The 22,035-nt window shown below is 41.8% G+C and overlaps 1 pseudogene; it reads right to left on the reverse strand.

Annotated features, from left to right (window-relative positions):
• Nucleotides 1-21,560: 21,560 nt before the first annotated feature.
• LOC116986047 lies at nucleotides 21,561-21,665 on the reverse strand (annotated as a pseudogene).
• Nucleotides 21,666-22,035: the final 370 nt, after the last annotated feature.

The raw sequence follows: 22,035 nt of genomic DNA on the forward strand, positions 1-22,035 counted from the left end.
GCTGAATACTGTTCGTCCATCATTGTGACTTTGTTAGTTTCAGCTGAGAATAGCAGAGGTCTAATCTTTTGTCTCAGAGCTAATCCCAGACAAATAAATGGTTTGATTGTATCCAAATAATCAATAGTTTCAGTTGGTATCAACTTAATTTGAATTTAACTAGACGGGTGAGAACCTCAATTTCTCTAATATAGCTATGTCGCTGATAAGGCTAATTTAGTAAAATACAGTATGTTCAATATCATCCAGATTGGCCAAGCCACTTATTTGTTAGCTCTGTGCAGTCGAAGCACTGATTGTAGTGATTTAGTAATAATCTGGAAACTGAAGTTAGCCCATTTTGCAACGCTACTGAGTGTATCATTGCCTCATCCAGTTAAATTTCAAATATCTTCTGTGAAAGGAAATGATCACATGGAAGTTATTCAGAAATGTCTATACTGCACATGCGGGTTGAGGCTGTTGACATTGATCAGTCCACATCCCATATTGTGAGCCTGCCTTGAAAGGCAAACTCCACCATACCTGTTGTGCAGTATAAACTAATCTTATGTTATCCCAAACCAGTGTAAATATTCAAACCAGTTTAAGTATTACCAACTTGTATCCGTGACGGGAGACGTCATCGATGTGGCTCCATACCTTTATCCGAATGGGAGGACTTATGCAACCCAACCCAGGAGCTGCCTGAAGCATGTGTGCTTGATTTTGCATTTCTGCTCCTGGGAGGTAGAGGAGCTCAAGTACGGGGTTGCCGCATCTTCCAGGAAGGCCGTTCTGGGCTACGGCCTAAAAAAGACCTTTGTTCTGGTTGTACGACCTCAAGCTTTCACCAGCTTCAGTGCCTCGTGGTTTGCTGGTGGGTGCGTAGGGGTGCTGCCGCTGGAGATGTGAGGTCTTGTGTGATGATGTGGCCTTCCTGAGCCCGATGGCCCTCGTCGAGCTCCTGCTACTGGTTGTGTTGTTCCTGCACCCCCTGCACACTTGTGGTATCTTCAGCCAAACCCCTGTCTTCATAGTCAGCCCAGAAGTGACTCCTAATGCTCCCCTCTGTCGAGGGAGATGCATTATGCAGCCCTCAATAAGGTGCTGCATTGGGCGTCTTAGGGCCCCATGGTGACTAAACTCCATATACCAGAGCATGTCACATTGGAGCTTCTGCTCCATCAACCGCTCCATGCGGGATATGCGATCACAGTTGCTCCCGCCGGCAGTGAGTCTTCACAGCCCGACTCGTCCGAGTCTTCGGCCTGTCCGACTTCTGCTTGGCCTTCCCACCAGTCTGTGGTGTTGATTCCGACTGTGCAGGTGCAGGTCGGAGACTGCTGATCAATAGCGATCCAGGTGCAGTCTACCGCTGCTGACTGCCCGCAATTCCGCGGTCCTCCGCAGTCAGTCTGGATGTGGTCCATTCCTGTAACATATTCTCACAAAATAGCACAAAACGACCTTCGAGTAAGGAATTTACCTGCATGTCCTTTTTAAACTTTCTGCTGCAGGGGCAAAGCTCCTCCCGAGCCTGGTCTCGTGGTCGTGGTTTGTTACAGCTGGGGTTCCCTCTGTGGTCCTTGTAGAAAGGCTTCCTTTGCGGGTATTTCTCCCCCGAGCTTTCTCTCCACGGTCCCTTATAGCAGGGCTTCTCCGCAATGTTCTCCAGTCGGGGCTTCCATCCCCCCTCCCCCCCACCCAATCTGGGTATCGCCGCAGTAACTGCAGCCGGGATATCTCCGCGGTCCCTATAAAAGGAATAGCCGCGATACAAAGTTGGGGGGGGGTATCCTGCTTCGGGGGGTGGGGGGTATATGAAGCCGCTGGTTTTATTGCCAGCGGCTCAGTAGCGACTTACCGCCATCCGCTCCTCACATCCCCGGTCTACGGAGCGGGTTGTCCAGGTGCCTCCAGCTCCAATATGAAGCCGCTGGCTCCACCGCCAGTGGCTCGAAGGCGAATCCACCGCCGCCCACTCCCCGTGTTCCGCGGTCTCCGGAGCGGTTTTCCAGGTGCTCCTGACACCAATATGAAGCCGCTGGCTCCACCACCAGCGGCTCGAAGGTGAATCCACCGTCGCTCGCTACCCGCATTCCGCGGTCTTCCGAGCGCCTAGGTCCGTGGGCAGGATACCCCGTGACCGGGGTTCCCTGAAGTTCGTGACTGGGGTCTCCCCTCCGTCCCGACTTTGCCCCGGACTTTTAGCAGGACCTCAAAGTAGGTGTTCCTGCAAGAAGTTTTAAACCTGAAAAGTTTTTTAAAAACTTACCTCAGGTCTGTTGCTGGCAGGAGAATCACGTCCACCCTGCCAGTCGTCACGCAATGCGATAGATGATATGATACGCATGCGTACTGGCGGGTTCTTCACGTAGTCACTCACGTGACTCCGAAGTAAAATAGGTGCAGGAGGAGGCCATTTGGCCCTTCGAGCCAGCACCTCCATACGTTGTGATCATGGCAGATCATCCACAATCAGTAACCAGTACCAGCCTTCTCCACTTATCCCTTGATTCCGCTAGCCCCTAGAGCTCTATCTAACTATCTTTAAATTCATTCAATGAATTGGCCTCCACTGCTGTGGCAGAGAATTCCACAAATTCACAACTCTCTGGGTGAAAAAGATTTTTCTCATCTCAGTTTTAATTGGCCTCCCCTTTATTCTTAGACTGTGTCCCCTGGTTCTGGACTCCACCCACATTGGGAACATTTTTCCTGCATCTAGCTTGTCTAGTCCTTTTATAATTTTATACATTTCTATAAGATTCCTCTCATCCTTTTAAATCTCAGTGAATACAAGCCCAGTCTTTCCAATCTTTCCTCATAAGAGAGTCCCGCCATCCCGGGACTTGTGAACCTACGCTGCACTGCCTCAATAGCAAGGATGTCCTTCCTCAAATTAGGAGACTAAAACTGCACACAATACTCCAGATGTGGTCTCACCAGAGCCCTGTACAACTTCAGAAGAACCTCTTTACTCCTATACTTCAATCCTTTTGTTATGAAGGCCAACATTCCATTAGCTTTCATCACTGCCTGCTGTACCTGCACGCCAACTTACAATGAATAGCGTACAAGGACACCCAGGTCTCGCTGCACCTCTCCCTTACCTAACCTAACCCATTGAGATAATAATCTGCCCCCTTGTTTTTGCCGCCAAAGTGGATAACCTCACATTTATCTATATTATACTGCATCTGCCACGCATCTGCCCACTCACTCAACCTGTCCAGGTCACACTGCAACCTCCTAACATCCTCTTCAAAGTTCACACTGCCACCCAGCTTTGTGTCATCCGCAAACTTGCTAGTGTTGCTCCTAATTCCCTCTTCCAAATCATTAATATATATGGTAAACAGTTGCGGCCCCAACACCGAGCATTGCGGCACTCCACTCGCCACTGCCTGCCATTCTGAAAAGGACCCGTTCACTCCTACACTTTTCTTCCTGTCTGCCAACCAATTTTCTATCCATGTCAACACCCTGCCCCTAATACCATGTGCTCTAATTTTAGTCACCAGTCTCCCATGCGGCACCTTATCAATGCTTTCTGAAAGTCTAGATACACTACATACAGTCCCTATGTCACCCCTCGCAAGGGACTGAATTTCATCCCTCACCAACAGAACTACCCCACCTCCTCTGCCCACCTGCCTGTCCTTTCTATAGGACATATAACCCAGAATATTCAGTTGCCAGTCCTGATCCTCCTGCAGGCATGTCTCTGTAATCCCCACAATGTCATATCTACCAATCTCTAACTGAGCCTCAAGCTTATCCACTTTACTTCTTATACATTGCGCATTCATATATAATACTTTTACTCCATTACTCACCTCACCTTTCACATCGAATCCTATTTCACTTGGCCATACTATCGTATCCCTTTGTGAGTTTTCTGTCCCGTTAATTCTGGTGTCTTTCTTAACCTTTCCTATACTCTCTTTCCCTTTAACCCCCATCCTTGTATTTCCAATTTGTCTCCATCAACCCTCCACCCCCCCACCTCTCCCTCCCCAATATTTAGTTTAAACCCACCCGTGTAGCACCAGTGTCTATCTAGGAGTTTACCTTCACTGCCTCAAATACTTTTGCAGCTTAGGAGCAATTTGTTTGCGTAATTGAAGCTGACAAGACCAGCATTGTTGCTCACATATCCCTCCCTATACAATGGCGATGAGATGTTTTCTTGTATCAGTACAGTCCTTTATGGAAAAGGCACTTTAACAAATGCTCAGTAAATTTATAAACACCAGTAAAACGATTACTGTGAACTGCTGGATTGACTTCCAATGCACAATATTCCCCATTACACCAACCTGTTTTGTTATTATGCTATTACAGATACATTAGCTTTCACAAAACCAAGGGTCAGCATTTCATCACATTTACATTGATCACATTTATTTTACCATAATCACGCAAATCACATTCCTGACCATCTGGATCACAAAACTCAGGGCTGTAATTAATTAGAGCAGTCAGTTACTGCAATAGACTATCATCCATTTGGTTCAGTAATGGCTTTTGATATTCCTTACTCGCTCAGAAAATCACCTCCCAAATTGCAATTGTACCATTTTCCCTACCCATGTAAAATTTAATATCTTAAAATTGTGAATATCATTGTAAATCTGCATCCACTGGTCCACAAAGATTGCAATGTCAAAAATCTATATTTGTTGACCATTAAGACTATTCCAAAGAAGAGATTTTGAAAGATCCAATGCCAATTGAAATATACTCAGAAAATGCTGCAAGACCCTGATATGTCAGGGCAGAGAGAAATGGGATTTATGTTTCAAGGTCTACCTTTTCCTCAGACTCTGACATTTCCATCAAGGCTGAGGGTGGGAAAGGGGAGACCAGAATTTCCCCTCCCAAGCTGCAATATCAAGTTTATTCCATCTTGTCTCTTTAACCATGAACTCCAGTTCAATGGCATCAACCACTCCAACAACCACTCCATTCAGGAAGTGGCGGCGCTGCCTGCAGTCCGTCTGTCTTTTCCATTTTGTTTGTTTTCTTTTGTCTTGTTGGACGTATGTTTTAGTTTATTTTTAGTTGTGTATGTGTGGGGGATGGGGGAAACTTGTTTTAGTCTTTTCCTTCGGGGGGGGATGCAAACTTATCTTTGTCGTATTCCCGTCTCAGTCTGCGCTGAGGCCTAATCATGGAGCTGGCGGCCTCCAACTGGGACTGACCTTGAGGCTCCGGAGGCAGAGCCAGGACTCACCATCGCGAAACTGGCCGACTTCGGGACTGTGGTGGCGCTGCGGCGGCGGCCCGACTTCGGAGCCTCGGAGGCTTCGGCCGCAGGCCCAGTGGCCGACAACGTTGGGAGCTCGCAGGTACCAGGTTGGTGACCGATTCTCTGGAGCTCCCGCAACAACAGCTTCATCCGCTGGACTGGAGGGTGGCAGCTTCGTCCGCCCCGGGCCACGGAGTATGAACCAGCCTGTTCGCGGAGGTCGGATTCGGCTGCGGGACTCACCATCACCCGGTGGGGGGGCCCAACATCGAAAGCCTGGATCGCCTCAATGCAGAGGGAGAACAAGGAAGGAAGAGATAAGGACTCTAAGAGTTTTGCCTTCCATCACAGAGAGGAGGTGCCTGGTAGACTCACTGTGGTGATTGTTAAACTGTGTTCATTGTGTGTTCTGTTATTTTATTTTCTGTCATGACTGCAAGGTACGCAATTTCGTTCAAACTAAAAGTTTGAATGACAATAAAGGAAACTTTATACTTTAACTTTATACAAACAACCCTGCGTTCCATTCCAGTGAACTGTCTGATCTAAGATAGACACATTGTGCTGGAGTAACGCAACAGGTCAGGCAGCATCTCTGGAGAAAACAGATGCTTGACTTTTTGAGTCGGGATTCTTAATGCCACCCATCCTATTTATCCAGAGATGCTGTCTGACCCACTGAGTTGCTCCAGCTCCTTGTATCCATCTTCGGTATATATTAGCATCTGCAGTTCCTTTCTACACAACAGTCAGACCTAGTTGCCTATGATGTTGTTGAGTCATAGAGTCATACATAGACTTCTAGGATATTTCTGGGTGCTCCAGTTTCCTCCCATATTACAAAGACTTGCGAGGAATAGAAATTGCACCATGTGTGTTGAGATAGAATCGTAAAGTCATCCAGCATGGAAACTGGCCTTTTTGGCACAACTCATCTATGATCACTAAGATGCCCCATCTAAGCTGGTCCCATGTTCCTGGGTTTTGCCCATATCTCTCCAAACCTTTCCTATCCATGTACTTGTCCAAGTGTTTTTTGAATGCAGTGTTTAAATGCAGAGGAGTTAGACCTGCCTCAGCTACCTCGTCTGGCAGCTCATCGCATGTACCCACCACCCTCGAGGTACCAAGGATGCCCCTCAGGTTCAAAGATTCAATGCTTCAATGGTTGAATGTTTCAATGGTTCAATGGTTCAAAGGTGGTTTGTTTGTCACCTATGCAACTGCACAGTGAAATTATTTTTGCACGTATTACACATGCTGGTGCTGCCATCTTTTCACCATTATTCAACGTCCAAAGTCTGGTCAGTCCATGCGCTCGATGTTCTGGAGCAGTTCCCGTAAACCAACGTCCCTCTCCTCTTCTCTCCTCGCCCAGCCATCTTTGCATCCCAGAGTGCCTCCTGTGGCCGACCTTGCTGGCATCACCCCAGTCCACCCTCCTACCAGCCCACTGCTAGAGTTTATTAAATCTTGCGAAAAGAATGTCAGAATCACTTCCCTTATCTCACTACACTCTTGCACCACTTGTCCTCACCCTCTCTATGTCATTGTAGATAGTGGGACTTTTAACACAAACACTTTCACCACAGATCCTGCCTTGCACTGCGAAGATTCCCAATTGCACGGAGTCTCCAGATTCATCAATATTCTCCTGGTGCTAATCAATACAACATGGCTGCCAATACAGCTGAGTGTACTACAACCTCTAGGGAAAGGGCAGCTCAGTAAATGCCTTGAAAATCATCAATCAGGTCAAGTTACAGTTATATCAGACGTTGATGAGGCCACATTTAGAGTATTGTGTTCAGTTCTGGGAACCACTTTATCAGAAAGAAAGTTGTCAAGCTGGAAATAGTACAGGATTTATGAGGATATTGCCAGGACTCGGGGGCCTGAGCTATAGGGAGAGGTTGAGCAGGCTGGGATTCTATTCCTTGGAGTGCAGGAGAATTAGCGGCAATCTTATATAGGTGTACACAATCATGAGAGGTTTAAATCGAGTAAATGCAGAGTCTCTTGCCCAGAGTAGGGGAATCAAGAATCAGAGGGCATAGGTTTAAGGTGAGGGGGGAAAAATTAAATAGGAGCCTGAGGGCTATGTTTTATACATATAGGATTGTGGGTGTATGGAACGAATTGCCCAAGGAGGTAGTTGAGACAGGTACTATTGCAACATTTAAGAAACATTTGGACAGGTGCATGGATAGGATAGGTTTGGAGAGGTATGGGCCAAATGCAGGTAGGTGGGACTATTGTAGATGGGACATATTGGTCAACTTGGGTTGATGGGCCTGTTTCCATGCTGCATGACTATGACTCTATTACTCTATGACCATAAGTATTCCAGTCTGTAGGAAAACTGAACAAAGTCTCTTAACTGAATGACAGATGCAAGGATTTTAGGATCACAGTGCAGCCTTTATCCTGCTCGACACGGCAGTCTACTTATTCTGCTCACTCTCAGTTAGGTGTAAATGCTTTCACTTCTGTGTTAAATTGCATGGCAGCAGCAGAGAGATATGTCTGCTGATCGGATCGCAACTGTGAGTGAGACTTGAAAACCAACCGACAGAGATGAAGGTTAATGTGTTTGGCCCATTGGATAATAGTTGAAATAGAAACCGCTTGAAGCTGAATGGTCTTAAAATTGAAGAGAAGAAGTGAAAGTAAAAGCAGGAAATATTGATGGTGTGATTTGTGCATTGAGGGCCTGTCCCACTTGGCGATTTTCTCGGTGAATACCGGCGTTATTGACTGGCGTATCAGGGTTGGCGAAAGATTTTGAACATTTCAAAATCCAGCGACGACAAAAAAAATGTTGCGACACTTGAGGAAACACCGCGCGTCAATACGTATTCACGCCAGGTTATGCCGCATCACGCTTTTTCTGTGACCGGATACGCCAGTCATTGATGCTGACAGTAGCTGAAAAAAATCACCATGGGACAGGCCCTTTAGTGTTCTCAGTGGTTGAAATGCTGAGAATACACTTCCGGTGGCGCTATGGAGGCTTGAGTCCAGCGCCAACTAGCTCCGTGCCGAAGAAATTTAAAACGGGAGAAAATCGGGTCTTACCTGCAGCGATCGCGATCTGAACGGCTGCCTGCGTGACGTCATCAGGCGCACGACTTTAAGATATGTCGTCGGTACAACATACCCCCCCCCGTGGGACACAAAAAAAAGCCGGTAAAGGGAGACAGCAGAAGGAAGAGGAAGGCCCCACAGAGGCCTCGACCTCAGTTACAACGACGGCCCAGGAAGACCCTTCGAAGAAAACGAAACCGAAAAAGTCTGAAATGGAGGATCTTAAAATTTTTCTCTCTGCCGAAATGAAAACCTTTGGAGAGAAGTTTGGAGAGAAGTTTAAAGAGGAACTTGACTCTTTTAAGGTAGATTTTAAAGGAGAAACGCTTTCTACCGTTCAACAAATGCTGGAAATCTGGAAGAAGACGAGGGAGGAAGAGATCAAGGATCAGATGGAAGTGCTGGAAACCAGGCTTGTTTCGGTGGAAACGAAGGTTAAAACGGAGGTGGTCCCCATTTATCACATACTTGATCAGCATAGAACAGCGATAACCGAACTTGAGAATTCGGTGACGACAAGTGCGGAAACTGTAAGTCGACTCCTTATTGAAAACCAACGCCTCTCCGATATGGTGATCAAATTAAATGATAAGTGTATTGATTTGGAGAGGCGTCAAAGACGTAAGAATCTAAGAATTGTAGGGGTGAAAGAAGGAAGTGAGAAGGAAATGGGCACTCGGGATTTTGTGGCAGACCTATTACAAAAAGCCTTAAAATTGGATCACAAACCTTCACTCGGTCGAGCTCATAGAGCGCAGGGACGTCGTATACAAGATGATCCCCGTCCAAGACAAATTATCGTAAAGGTACAATTGGATCATGAATTTGATGATATAATGAAGAAAATTGTTCGAGGCGGACAGCTCCTTTTTGAAGGTGCGAGATTCAGTATTTACCGAGATTATCCGGCAGAAGTCTTCAAGAAAAGAGCGCTGTTCATTGAGACAAAGAGAATACTGAAGGATGTACCTGATCTGAAATACAGCTTGTTTTACCCCGCAAGACTAAGAGTCCTCTACAAGTCCAAGGAGCACTTTTTTACAGACCATGAAAAAGCACTGGAATATGCCAAAGAAGTCAGTAACATGACCACAGACGGAAGAATTTACATTACTCCTTAGGAGTCAAGCCAGATCTAAAAGGACCTTTAAAGTTCTTTTAAGAGCTTTAAGGACATTCGGAAACCGAAATGGACGGAGGACATTGGATAAAACCGTGATCTTTGTATTTTTGTTTATTAATCAATATTATTATCTGTATATTCATGCCTAACTATATATGTAACAACTAATACTTATTAAATATCTATATTACCACTAAAATTATTAACATTAACATTTCTCATAAAAATTTAATACTGTATATGATTGATAACAATGATTAATAATAAATAGTCTTCGATTAACGTAGAAATGAATTACATACTTATATTATATAGGAAGATATGCAAGAGGTAAATTAGATTACGTCATTAAAAAAGTTTAACGGTTTTTCTCTTTATTTTTCGATTTAAAATTAAATTTATAGATTTAGCGAAAAAATGAATATGATATGTGAGAATAATAACGTTGGGAATTTTTGCTGTTTTTGAACTTTTCTTCAGGGTTACGTGTTTATGTATGTATGCATATGGGTATATGTGTATGTATATGTATATATATATATATATATGTGTATATATATATATATGTGTGCATATTGTGTGTGTGTATGTATGGATATGTAAATAAGTTTGTTACTCCCAAAGAAGTTATTTGAATGTTAGAAATAATCTTTTTTTTTTTTCTTCGGGCACGGAGCTGGAAATTTTTTTTTTTTTACAAAGGCTACGGAAGTCTTTAGAATTCTAGCCACGTTAGTGTGGCTATCACTAACTACACTAATTGTAGATGTAGTTCTTTTTCTTTCACCCTATACTAACCAACTCTATCACTTTTTTAACTTTAAATATTTTTATAATTTAACGTTTGAATGGAAAAATAAGATTAATACAAGGAGATGTGTTCGGAAGAGCGATGTATATGATTTTAAATTCATCTATTTGAGGTTCGGGAGCAGGGTCAGGTTCTATGTGTTGTACCTTCTGCTCGGTTATAGACCACCTTAGAAACAATATGCAAGATGTTAATATGATAAGAGGGGGTCAGGGAATAACATTTTGTAGTTGGAATGTCAAGGGAATTAATGAACCAATTAAGAGAGGTAAAGTTTTGGCACATCTAAATTTAATCAAAACAGATATAATATTTCTACAAGAAACACACCTTAAAAAGGAATCTCAACATAGACTTAAAGCTAAATGGATCGCTGAATCATATCATTCCTCCTTTTCCCATAAGTCCAGAGGAGTTGCAATACTAATTCGTAAAGGAATACCTTTTAAGAACTCTTCAACAATAGTGGATATTGATGGTAGATATATTATATTAGTTGGAGAGTTAAATGGAGAAAAAGTGATTCTTCTTAATGTTTATGGGCCTAATTTTGATAACCCCAAGTTTTTTAATAAAACATTTAATAAAATTCCTGAATTTACACAATATAAATTAATAATTGGAGGAGACTTCAATTGTACATTAGATCCATACTTAGACAGATCATCAAGGCAAAAAAAAGTAAAATCTCAATCAAGTGTATTTCTAAATTCATTTATTAATACCACTAATATTAAGGATGTCTGGAGAATAGAAAACCCAACGGGACGGGAATATTCATTTTATTCACCAGTACACAAAACATACTCAAGAATAGATTATTTTTTAGTTGACTCTACGTTTATCCCATTTATTTATAATTCAAAATACCATAACATTATAATCTCAGATCACGCACCTGTAACATTCATGATTAAATTAAATGGAATGTCCGAGAAACAAGCATATTGGAGATTTAACCCACAAATTTTGAACGAAAGATCATGCCAGGAATATATTATTAAACAGATTCAAATATTTTTTGAGGTAAATGACAACCCTGACACACCTATTTCTCTTATGTGGGAAACGTTTAAAGCGTATGTTCGAGGTACATTAATTTCTGCTCAAGCATTTTATAATAAAGAGAACAGGATTAAGCAACAAACATTAGAAATTGAAATCAAGCAACTAGATATAGAAAATGCGAGAATGCCATCTACTTTAAAACATAATAAAATTGCTGTATTGAAATATAAATTAAATAAAATGTATTCAGAACAAGTAATAAAACTTTATCAAAAAACCAAACAACTACATTTTGAATTTGGAGACAAACCACAAAAATTATTAGCACGTCAATTGCGAAAAATGGAAGGGGAAAAAACAATTCATAAAATTAGAACAGAGACAGGAGAATTATTAAAAATGCCCAAGGATATAAATGATAGATTTCTCCAATATTATCATAACCTTTATTCAACTAAAACCGTAGCACAATCAGAAGGAATAGCAGATTTTTTAATAAAATGTAATTTAAAAGGTTTAGATTCAAACGATAGAGAATTATTAGAAAGGGAGATTACGATAAAGGATATTGAGGAGTCTATTGGCTCTTTAAAAAATGGTAAAGCAGTAGGACCAGATGGTTTAGGTTCCGAATTTTATAAAAAAATTTATGATTTGCTTAGCCCACGTTTACAAAGACTGTATGAGTATATATATACTCAACAGAAACTTCCAGACACTTTAAATGAATCAATAATAACACTTATTCCTAAAGCTGATAAAGATCTGGAAGACCCGGGATCATACAGAGCAATTGCACTTTTAAATACAGATCAGAAAATTTTAACTAAAATACTAGCGCATAGATTAAGTACAGTGATGAATAAATTAATACACCCTGACCAAACAGGCTTTATTCAGAAACGGTACTCATATTATAATCTAAGAAGATTATTTAATATTATATATTCTAAGAGAATTATTAATGAAGATCTAGCAATAATTTCACTTGACGCTGAAAAAGCATTTGATCAGGTCGAATGGCCTTATTTATTTTCGGTGATGGAAAATATGCAGCTAGGGGAGAAATTCTGTACATGGATAAAACTGTTATATACAAATCCCACGGCTAGAATATTTACAAACCAAAGGTTGTCACCTAAATTTAGCCTATCTAGAGGTTGTAGACAAGGATGCCCATTATCTCCATTATTATTTGCGCTTGCTATTGAGCCACTGGCAGAAAGAGTTAGGGGGCATCCGGAAATACATGGGTATAACACAAAGGACACAGTGAATAAAATTTCTCTATACGCAGATGATGTATTAATTTACATTACAAAACCAGAAATTAGTATTCCAAACTTATTAAAGCTAATAACCCAATTTGGTTCACTTTCAGGATACAGAATAAATTGGAATAAAAGTGAAATTATGCCAATAAGGGAACATAACAAACAGACAATACAACAATTTCCATTTAAAATAGTAAATGAAAAATTTAAATATCTAGGTATTTATGTAACTAAGATATATACATCATTATTTAAAGCAAATTTCCCCCCATTACTGAACAAACTACATAAGAATATTCAATACGGGAAAACACTTCCTATCTCAATGGTAGGCAAAATCAATGCCATAAAAATGATTTTTTTACCGCAAATATTATATCTTTTTCAGACAATTCCGATATATCTGGCAAAAAACTTTTTTTTTAAATTGGACTCTATTGTTAATGATTTTATCTGGGATTATAAGAATCATAGGATAAACAAAAGACACTTGTGTAAATCAAAAATAAATGGAGGCTTGGTTTTACCCAATTTTTTGTTTTATTTCTGGGCAGTTAACATTAAAAATATGAATTTCTGGTTGGAAGAAATAGATCATCAACCAGACTGGTTAAAAATGGAAAAGGAAGATTGTTTACCTTTTGATATCGGTTCGATATTATTTGCTACGTCTAAATTAAACAAAAAAATTTATAGGGAAAACCCTATAATATTTAGTGCTATACGAATCTGGAAACAATTAAAAAAGACATTAAAATTAGATCATTTATCACTTTTTCTTCCAATTGTGAATAATCCTTTGTTTAAGCCTTCATGGTTGGACGGGGGTTTTACACAATGGAAGAATTATGGAATTAAAAATATGGGACAACTTTACAAGGAAGGCACTTTTCTGACATTTCAGGAATTGCAACAGACTTATGGACTTCGAGGAAATGATTATTTCAGATATCTTCAACTTAGAGATTATGTAAAATCGAACTCCCAAAATTTTCGAATTAGAAATTCAGAAATTCTTGATGAATGTTGGAACAAACATCCTAATACAGAAAAATTAATATCTTATATATACAATATCTTATTAGACAGTGACATTCCCTCGACGGACTTACACAGACAAACATGGGAAAAAGAATTAAATCAAGTAATAACGAAAGATACTTGGGAAGAAAGTTTGCAACACATACATCAGTGTTCACTAAACGCCAGACATTCTCTAATACAATTTAAAGTAATACATAGGTTACATTATTCAAAAACAAAACTACATAAAATTTTTCAACATATCTCACCTATATGTGATAAATGTCAACATTTAGAAGCTACATTATCTCATATGTTTGCAAACTGTATAAAAATTAAAAAATTCTGGGTAAATATTTTTAGTATAATATCTAAAGTAACCAGCACACAATTGGACCCAGATCCAAAATTAATAATACTCGGAATATTAGAATTAAATCAAACACTTAGAACAACACAAAGAAACTTTATTGATTATAGTTTAATAACAGGAAAAAAATTAATTCTAAAATTTTGGAAAGGACCTACGGCCCCCACAATCAAAATGTGGATTATAGAAATGACGGAGACCTTAAACGTGGAAAGAATCAGATTTTCCCTGTTGGACAAACAGGAATTATTCGTTGGAACATGGTCTCCTTTTATTGATTACTTAAAGGGTCAGAATGGTTCAGCACAGGAACCTGACTAGCACGCGGGCTAAAGAATGGATGAAATACTATACTCTGAAATGTACGAATATATCTCGAATGAAGTCTTTTTTGTTTTAATAAATTTTTCCATTCTTCTTTAACTACCTTTTTTCTTTTTTTTTTTTCTTTTTTTTTGTTTTTCTTCTCTTTCTTTTCTTTCTTTACTTCATCTATCTCTTTAGTTCTATCTAGTTTAAAAAAAAAAAAAAGGCAAAAAGTATTGGAGACAATGTAATAATAATTGACAATATTATCAATTTTAAAATGTAAGACTGTAATGATGTAATTTGGTTATGTACCTATCTCCAATAAAAAATATTTTCAAAAAAAAAAAGAAATGCTGAGAATACACAATGAGAACAAAACAACAACCTGATTTTCAGCCCTGCCAAAAGCTGACATTCTCCTCTTGCATATATTATAGAATGTCATTTTTCTAATCAAATGCTGCATTCATCTACAATTGAAAATGGTCACTGGCCTGCTAGTTCCTCTCTTAAAACCTTTCAAAAAGCACTCTCCTCCATTCCACAGGGGCAATCGTCCTGAATGATATCCTGATTCCCACTATTTTACTTTGGAGTCACGTGAGTGACTACGTGAAGAACCCCGCAAGGACGCATGCGTGCCATATCGCTACACGCATTGCAACGAGTCACAGCAGGGGGAACGACGTTCCCCTTAGCGGCAAAATTTGAAAGCCGGGAACAGCAGGTAAGGAGACTCTGCGTTCCTTCCACTTACCTTACAGGTGGAGACATGGACCAGATCTGCGTTCCAGAATTTGAAAGCCGGGAACAGCAGGTTAGGAGACTCTGCGTTCTTTCCACTTACCTTACAGGTGGAGACAGGGACCAGATCCACGAAGGCTGCGGGAAAGCTGGCGGGGGAGAACCGCGGAGTTGCAGGCAACCGGCAGCAGCAGCCAACGGCACGCCGATCTCCCGTAATGGGAGCAGCTGTGCCCGACTTCGCTCCCGCACCGGCCCCGGCCGGGCGGTAGAGCGAAGCAAAAAACTAACAGACTCGTTGACTCCGATGAGTCCGACTCTGAATAAGCCGTGATCGGCCAGTGCCCGTGCGCATTGGGGCCGGTTGGAGCGGCTTCAGGAGCAGCCGCGACGGCCAGTGCCCGTGCACAATGGGGCCGGTTGGAGCGGTTGCAGGAGCGGCTTCAGGAGCAGCCGCGACGGCCAGTGCCCGTGAGCATTGAAGCCGGTTGGAGCGGCTGTAGGAACGGGAGCAGGAGCGGCTTCAGGAGCAGCCGCGACGGCCAGTGCCCGTGAGCATGGAGCCGGTTGGAGCGGCTGCAGGAACTGGAGCAGCAGCGAGTGGCCAGTGCCCGAGAGCATTGGAGCCAGCTGGAGCAGCTGTTGGAGCAAATACTCCAAAGTGACAGACTCCGGGAGATGGAGACTAGTCACAGTGGGCAGCTAGTAAGTCCTACAGCAGTACCTCTTGTAGGGCTGCACAGTGTTTCTACCTCATCCGAGGGGAGTACAGGGGGTCAATTCTGGGCTGACCCTAAAGAGGGGTGCAGAACATACCCCCAGTGCACATGGGGTGCAAGAGACCCTATTCGACATGGTGTCCCAGTTTACTCAACCTGACCAAACTGGCCAAAACCTGGAACCTAAAATAGCTGCAAGTATTGACTACTTGTCATTTAACGAGCTATAAGAACAGGCATTAATTGGACACCACAGCAAGACACTTACCACCAGGGAACTGCAAACACTGAATGTTCCCAGTGTCAACCAGAGTATTTGAAAACATGTCGGAGCCTCAATCAGAGCCAGGGACTTGAAACTACAGAAAGTTCTGAAAGTCCTAACAGCAGGAATTACGGTTTCGCCTGCAACAAGATCACCAAGATGCACTGGCTTTATTCTGGAACTACCAATACGAGTAAAAATACTACTTGGAGCCAACTTATCAAAACAGGTAAAAGAACTTGATGAAGAGGGTAACCCTGGGGCTTATTAAAGCAACGCCTAAAAACTACTTCCTGGGGAATGCGCTAACCCTCAACACCGACCCAACAACAGATCCAGACACCATCGCCTCAACGTCCACGGAGGATGCCGAAAAAGTAACAAACCTACCAATAGTAACCATGGAAGTAGGTGGGTCTGGTTCCTAACGAGGTTGGTGGGAGATTACAATTCTATCCTGATGCTTGGAATAAATTAACTACCGACACTTATATTTTCAGAAGTATAGGGTTATACCATAGAATTTATACACAACATAATCCTCCAGTTCAGCATGTACCGAACCGAATGTTCGTTCTTACAGGCAAAGAATAATCAAAAGCGCATGCTGAACTACAGTGGCCATATATAAAAGGAGTAATGGAAGAAACCCAACACAAATCACAGGAATTCGTGTCCAAAAATCTTTATCATAAACTAGATGGTGGTTGCCGCATCATCATAGATTTGACTAATTTGAATACTTCGTACAATATATTCATTACTAGATGGGAACCTTTGTTACTGCTAAGCAATTGATTCCTAGGTTACTACATGGCAAGCATCGATTTAAAAGATGCTTGCTATACAGTACCCATTAGAAGTGACCACAGATGTTATTTAACACAATGGATCATCTGGGGTTCACCCTTAACACAGTTCACATGTCAGTGACTTTGCTGAAAGAAAATGTTACAGCCTTAATGGAGGCTTGCAGCAAAACAAAACCATCCATCAGACTGGTAGCAAGAATAATTGGCATTATAGTGGCTGCGTTTCCAGCCACACAAATCGGACCTTTACATTATCAAAAATTACAGAGGGCAAAAATTCGAGCACTCAAAAATTATGGTGGTCATTTTGACAGACCAATGAAACTACCAACAGAGGCCACAATGGAACAAAATGGTGGAAAGATAACATTAGGCATTGTTCCGATCCAAACATTATCAGCTACCCGTCTATGGAACTACAATCTGATGCCAGTGCACTTGAATGGGGTGCTACCAATTCCATCTCCAGCTGTGGGGGAGATGGAATGCACAGGAGGCATCATTATTACAAACACTGGGCATAAACTACCTTGGAATGTTAAGTGCATTCCATGGCCTTAAGTCATATTGTTCTGGGTTATATCACCAGCATGTTAGACTACAAATTGACAACACCACCGTGGTAGCATATATCAACCATATGGGTGGGAACATATCGACATCATGTGACAATCTGACCAATACAATTTGACAATAGTGTATCCAGAGAGATATTTGGATATCAGCTACCTACTTACCAGATAAACTAAATTTAGTGGCAGACAACAGGTCACACAAATTCAATGAAAACACTGAATGGATGTTGGATAAAAATGTTTTTGCTGAAATTACAGCACGGTATGGAACACCAGATATCGACCTATTCGCATACAGGCTCACACCAGTTACCGAATTATGTTCATGGGAACCAGAACCTGGGGCAGTGGCAACAGATGCATTTTTCGCTGCATTGGGGGATTGTTTATTTATGCATTCCCTCCTTTCTGCCTCATCAGTCGGGTATTTAGGAATATACAGCAAGACTCCGCGTCTGGTATTTTGATAATACCTGATTGGCCTACTCAACCATGGGTCCCGGTGATACTGACATGGTATTAGAACCATGCATCACCATCCATCATAGACCTAATTTACTGGTTCTTCCCGCAACAAGTGGTAGTTACCCATGTCATAATTATATAAACCTATTAATTTGTAGAGTTGAAAGCACCTCTACTACACCTGGGACTGACGGACCGAACAGTGGATATTATTTCAGCGGCCCACAGACAGTCCACCAAAAAACAGTACTTGGAGTCATCAAGAAATGGGAAGTACTGTCACAACAATAAACATCACCCACAGATCTATGAACATCCCGTCTGTTCTGGAATTCCTGGCAAGCCTCCATTACGATGAGAGGCTCAGTCATAGTGCCATCAACTGCGCCAGAAGTGCTCTGTCAACATACCTGTGGCAAGGAACAGAGCGGCATTCTGTTGGGACACACGCTGGTAACCAAACACATGAGGGGCATTTTTAATGTTAATCCCCCATGAACCAGGTACTCCCAAATATGGGATGTGAGCATTGTACTGACCATGTTAAGAAACTGGTCTCCAGCTACAGCTCTGTCCCTACAGAAACTGACTATGAAAACAGCCATGCTGATGGCCTTGGTCACGGCACAAAGGGTCCAGTCACTACAGAAACAAAGGCTGGACAATATGATTATTTCATCTGGAAACTTAACTTTTCACATCAATGAATTAGTCAAACAGAACAGACAGGGGTCAGCAGGCCTAAAAACAGTATTCAGGGCCTACCCGACAGATGATCGTCTCTGTATTGTAACACACTTACTATTATATATGGAGCATACTAGATCATCAGAGGGAAATAAATGTCACTGTTAATCAGCAACAAACAGCCACTCAAAACAGTGACAGTCCATCTCTAGATGGCTAAAACAGGTCCTAATAAAGGCTAGAGTAGACACTAGCATTTTAAAAACTCACTCCACAAGGGCTACAGCTACATCGGCAGCTATGAAGTTGGATGTTCCTATGGACCAAATCCTTAAGACAGCAGGATGGCCAACTGAGAAAACTTTCCAACGATTTTATAACAAACCAGTCATTGAACCTGGAACATTTGCAGAAACAAATTTAAGTTCTGTAATATAATTTACCCCATAAATAGGGGCAATAATTTGGTGTTAATATATTTATCGTTGGGTTTCAATATCGTATTGATGTCTAATGATATTATCACTATTCTCCCCATAATCAAGGCAGATGTGATGCATGGACTCGTTTCCACGGCATGAAATCACAGAGCTTTAAAATCTTCACGTAGTCACTCACGTGACTCCGAAGTAAAATAGTAAGATTAAACGAGAACTTACCAGTTTATCGTTATGGGGAGTAACGTTGAGGGATTACGTGCCCTCCGCTCCCACCCTTGATCAGATACTCAACTGGTATCTCTTCTCTAATCTTACTATGTTTAGTCATTACAGTTATCTGTGATTTCACACCGCTGCTTTGAAGAATGACACGCATGCGTCCTGGCGGGGTTCTTCACGTAATTCCTCAACGTTACTCCTCATAAAATAACGATCAAACTTCAAACTGGTAAGTTCTCGTTTAATCTTACTATTTCACTGACAAAGTGGGGAGAGGTTGCTCTCTCTTGGAGCCTGAAGCATTTGCTAATTGAATTAGATGTCTTTGTGCATGGCTGAAGGGGGTCTGAGAATGGAATGCAATTTGAGTGTTGTTATAAATATCTCTACTTGATGTCAATTCAGCAGCCGAGACCCACAAGTGTGGTCAGACGTTTTATTGGCAAGGCAAACAGTTTTGTATGTCTTGTCATATGATTTGCACTTTCTACGCAAACCAAACAAAATTGCAAATGGCAGGTCCATTTATAATATATGACTCTGGTGAATTAGGAATCATTTGCCGAAACAGTACGGAGAGAGAGATATGGAAGGGTTATCGTTCATGGCCAACTACTAATCAAGCCAACAGTCCTTTGTGAAAATGATATGTTTGCACAATTCATTCATCTGGCGAGGCTTACATCTTTTATAACTGATGAGATCCACTCTGTGGAAAATCTAGCTCTGGGGCACACTTGCTGCAGAAGTCGTCACTAAATACTAGACAGCTGGAAACAGCCTGCCTGGCTGTGAAATATCAACTTTGTCCCTACAGTGAACCTGCAGTCACCAAGTTGTCCTATGCCCAGCAGCAGCAGTAGAGACCAACAGAACAAGGAGTAGATGGATACACGTACTTCGCTTAGGCAGCTCACAACCCAGTTGTATGAATTTTGATTTTCTTAACTTCAAGTAACTCCTGCATTCCCTCTCTCACCATCCCTCCCTCACCCAAGTTGTACCGGCTTCAAAGTCGTCTTGTCGAGTCTCATTGTCTGTACTCGTTCTCACCTAAAAAACAGCTAACAATGACCTGTTTCCTTTATCTTTGTTACTTTTTTGCATATCTTTCATTTGTTTGTTCAATATCTCTCTACATCACCATCTATATCTCTCATATCCCTTTCCCCGACTTTCAGTCTGAAGAAGGGTCTCAACCCGAAATGTCACCTATTCCTTTTCTCCAGAGATGCTGTCTGACCTGCTGAGTTACTCCAGCTTTTTGTGTCTATCTGCTAGTTTATCTGGTGTATATTGTACTTTGATCGTAGCCATTAATAATACAACTGAAGGTCAGATAATGAAAATTGGGATCAACTGTGTCTTTTATGGGAACTAAGAAGTTGTTGGTTCTCATGTACACATTTGTAAGGTGAATCACACTGCCTGCCATATTGATAAGGTGAATGCACTGCCAGGTTTTGAGGTAGAGGCAGATATGATAGTGCACTTTAAGTGGCTTTTGGACGGGTATTTGAATCTGCAGGGAATGGAGGGATGTGGAATACACACAAGTCAATAAGAGATGGTGTTGACATATGTTGAAATACTGAGCTTACACACTGAGAACAAACAACAACCTGATTTTCAGCCCTGCCAAAAGCTGAAATTCTCCTCTTCCATATATTATAGAATGTAATTTTTCTAATCAAATGCTGCATTCTTCTACAATTGAAAATGGTCACTGGCCTGCACAGATATTAGTTTAGTTTGGTTTAGCTTAGTTCAGTTTTTAGTTTAGAGATGCAGCGCGGAAATAGGCCCACTGAGTCCATGCCGACCAGCGATCCCTGTACACTGGCACGATAATACTCGCTAGGGACAATTTACAGGATTTAACCAGAGCCAGATTAACCAACAAACCTGCACATCTTTGGATTGTGGGAGGAAGCTGGAACACCCGGGGAAAAACCACGCGGTTATGGGGAGAACGTTTAAACTCCGTACAGGCAGCACCCATAGACAGGATCAAACTCAGGTCTGTGGCACTGTAAGGCAGCAACTCTACCGCTGTGCCACCGTGATGCCCCAGGATCAAGGAGATGTATAACAGGCAGCTAATGTTTAATCAAATGTTTTATGTGATCCTGCAGACAATGTTACTACCTTTTGTTTGGCATTCCACTGATAAGGGATCAAGGGATATGGGAGAAACCAGGAACGGGTTATTAATTCTGGATGATCAGCCATGTTCACATTGAATGGCAGTGCTGGCTTTAACGGCCGAATGGCCTACTTCTGCACCTATTTCTATGTTTCCATGTTATAATATCCGCCTGGCACTTAAGTCAACAACTCTACCCCCACGTCACATTGCCGCCCCATTTAGCGTGAACGCGGCCCCTCACTAATGTTGAGTATCTCGCATTTGGGGGCATCGCTGGCATCAGCACACCTGAATTGCAATGGGATAGCCTTGAACTGGGAGATCGGCCATCATGACCACCGTCTCCCCACTGTGGGCCGAAGGGCCTGTTCTTCTGCTCTATTGTTCTATTGTTCTATGTATTGGCTCCCTGACTCATATCCTTTGGATGCAGTGCAGCAAGTTCTTGGCATAGGTCAACAAAGCAAAAACAATTTGGTTCCAGTGCTGCAATTTTAGATGTCACATACTGTATTAAGATAACTTTATCCATATTTGTTTTGGGTTGTGGACTGGCAACACAGATATTTATTGTTCATCACTAATTGCCCTCAAGCCATTGAATGTTAATTTTCCAACACAATGATGGATCTAAAGTCATATATAGGCCAGGCCTACAGTGTAATACCAGTCCTGCCTTCCCTCCAAAGGAAAGACTGTCTTCTTACTCACTCTAGGGC

The sequence above is a fragment of the Amblyraja radiata genome, chromosome 22 (genome assembly GCF_010909765.2).
Source record: "Amblyraja radiata isolate CabotCenter1 chromosome 22, sAmbRad1.1.pri, whole genome shotgun sequence".
Classification (NCBI taxonomy): Eukaryota; Metazoa; Chordata; class Chondrichthyes; order Rajiformes; family Rajidae; genus Amblyraja; species Amblyraja radiata.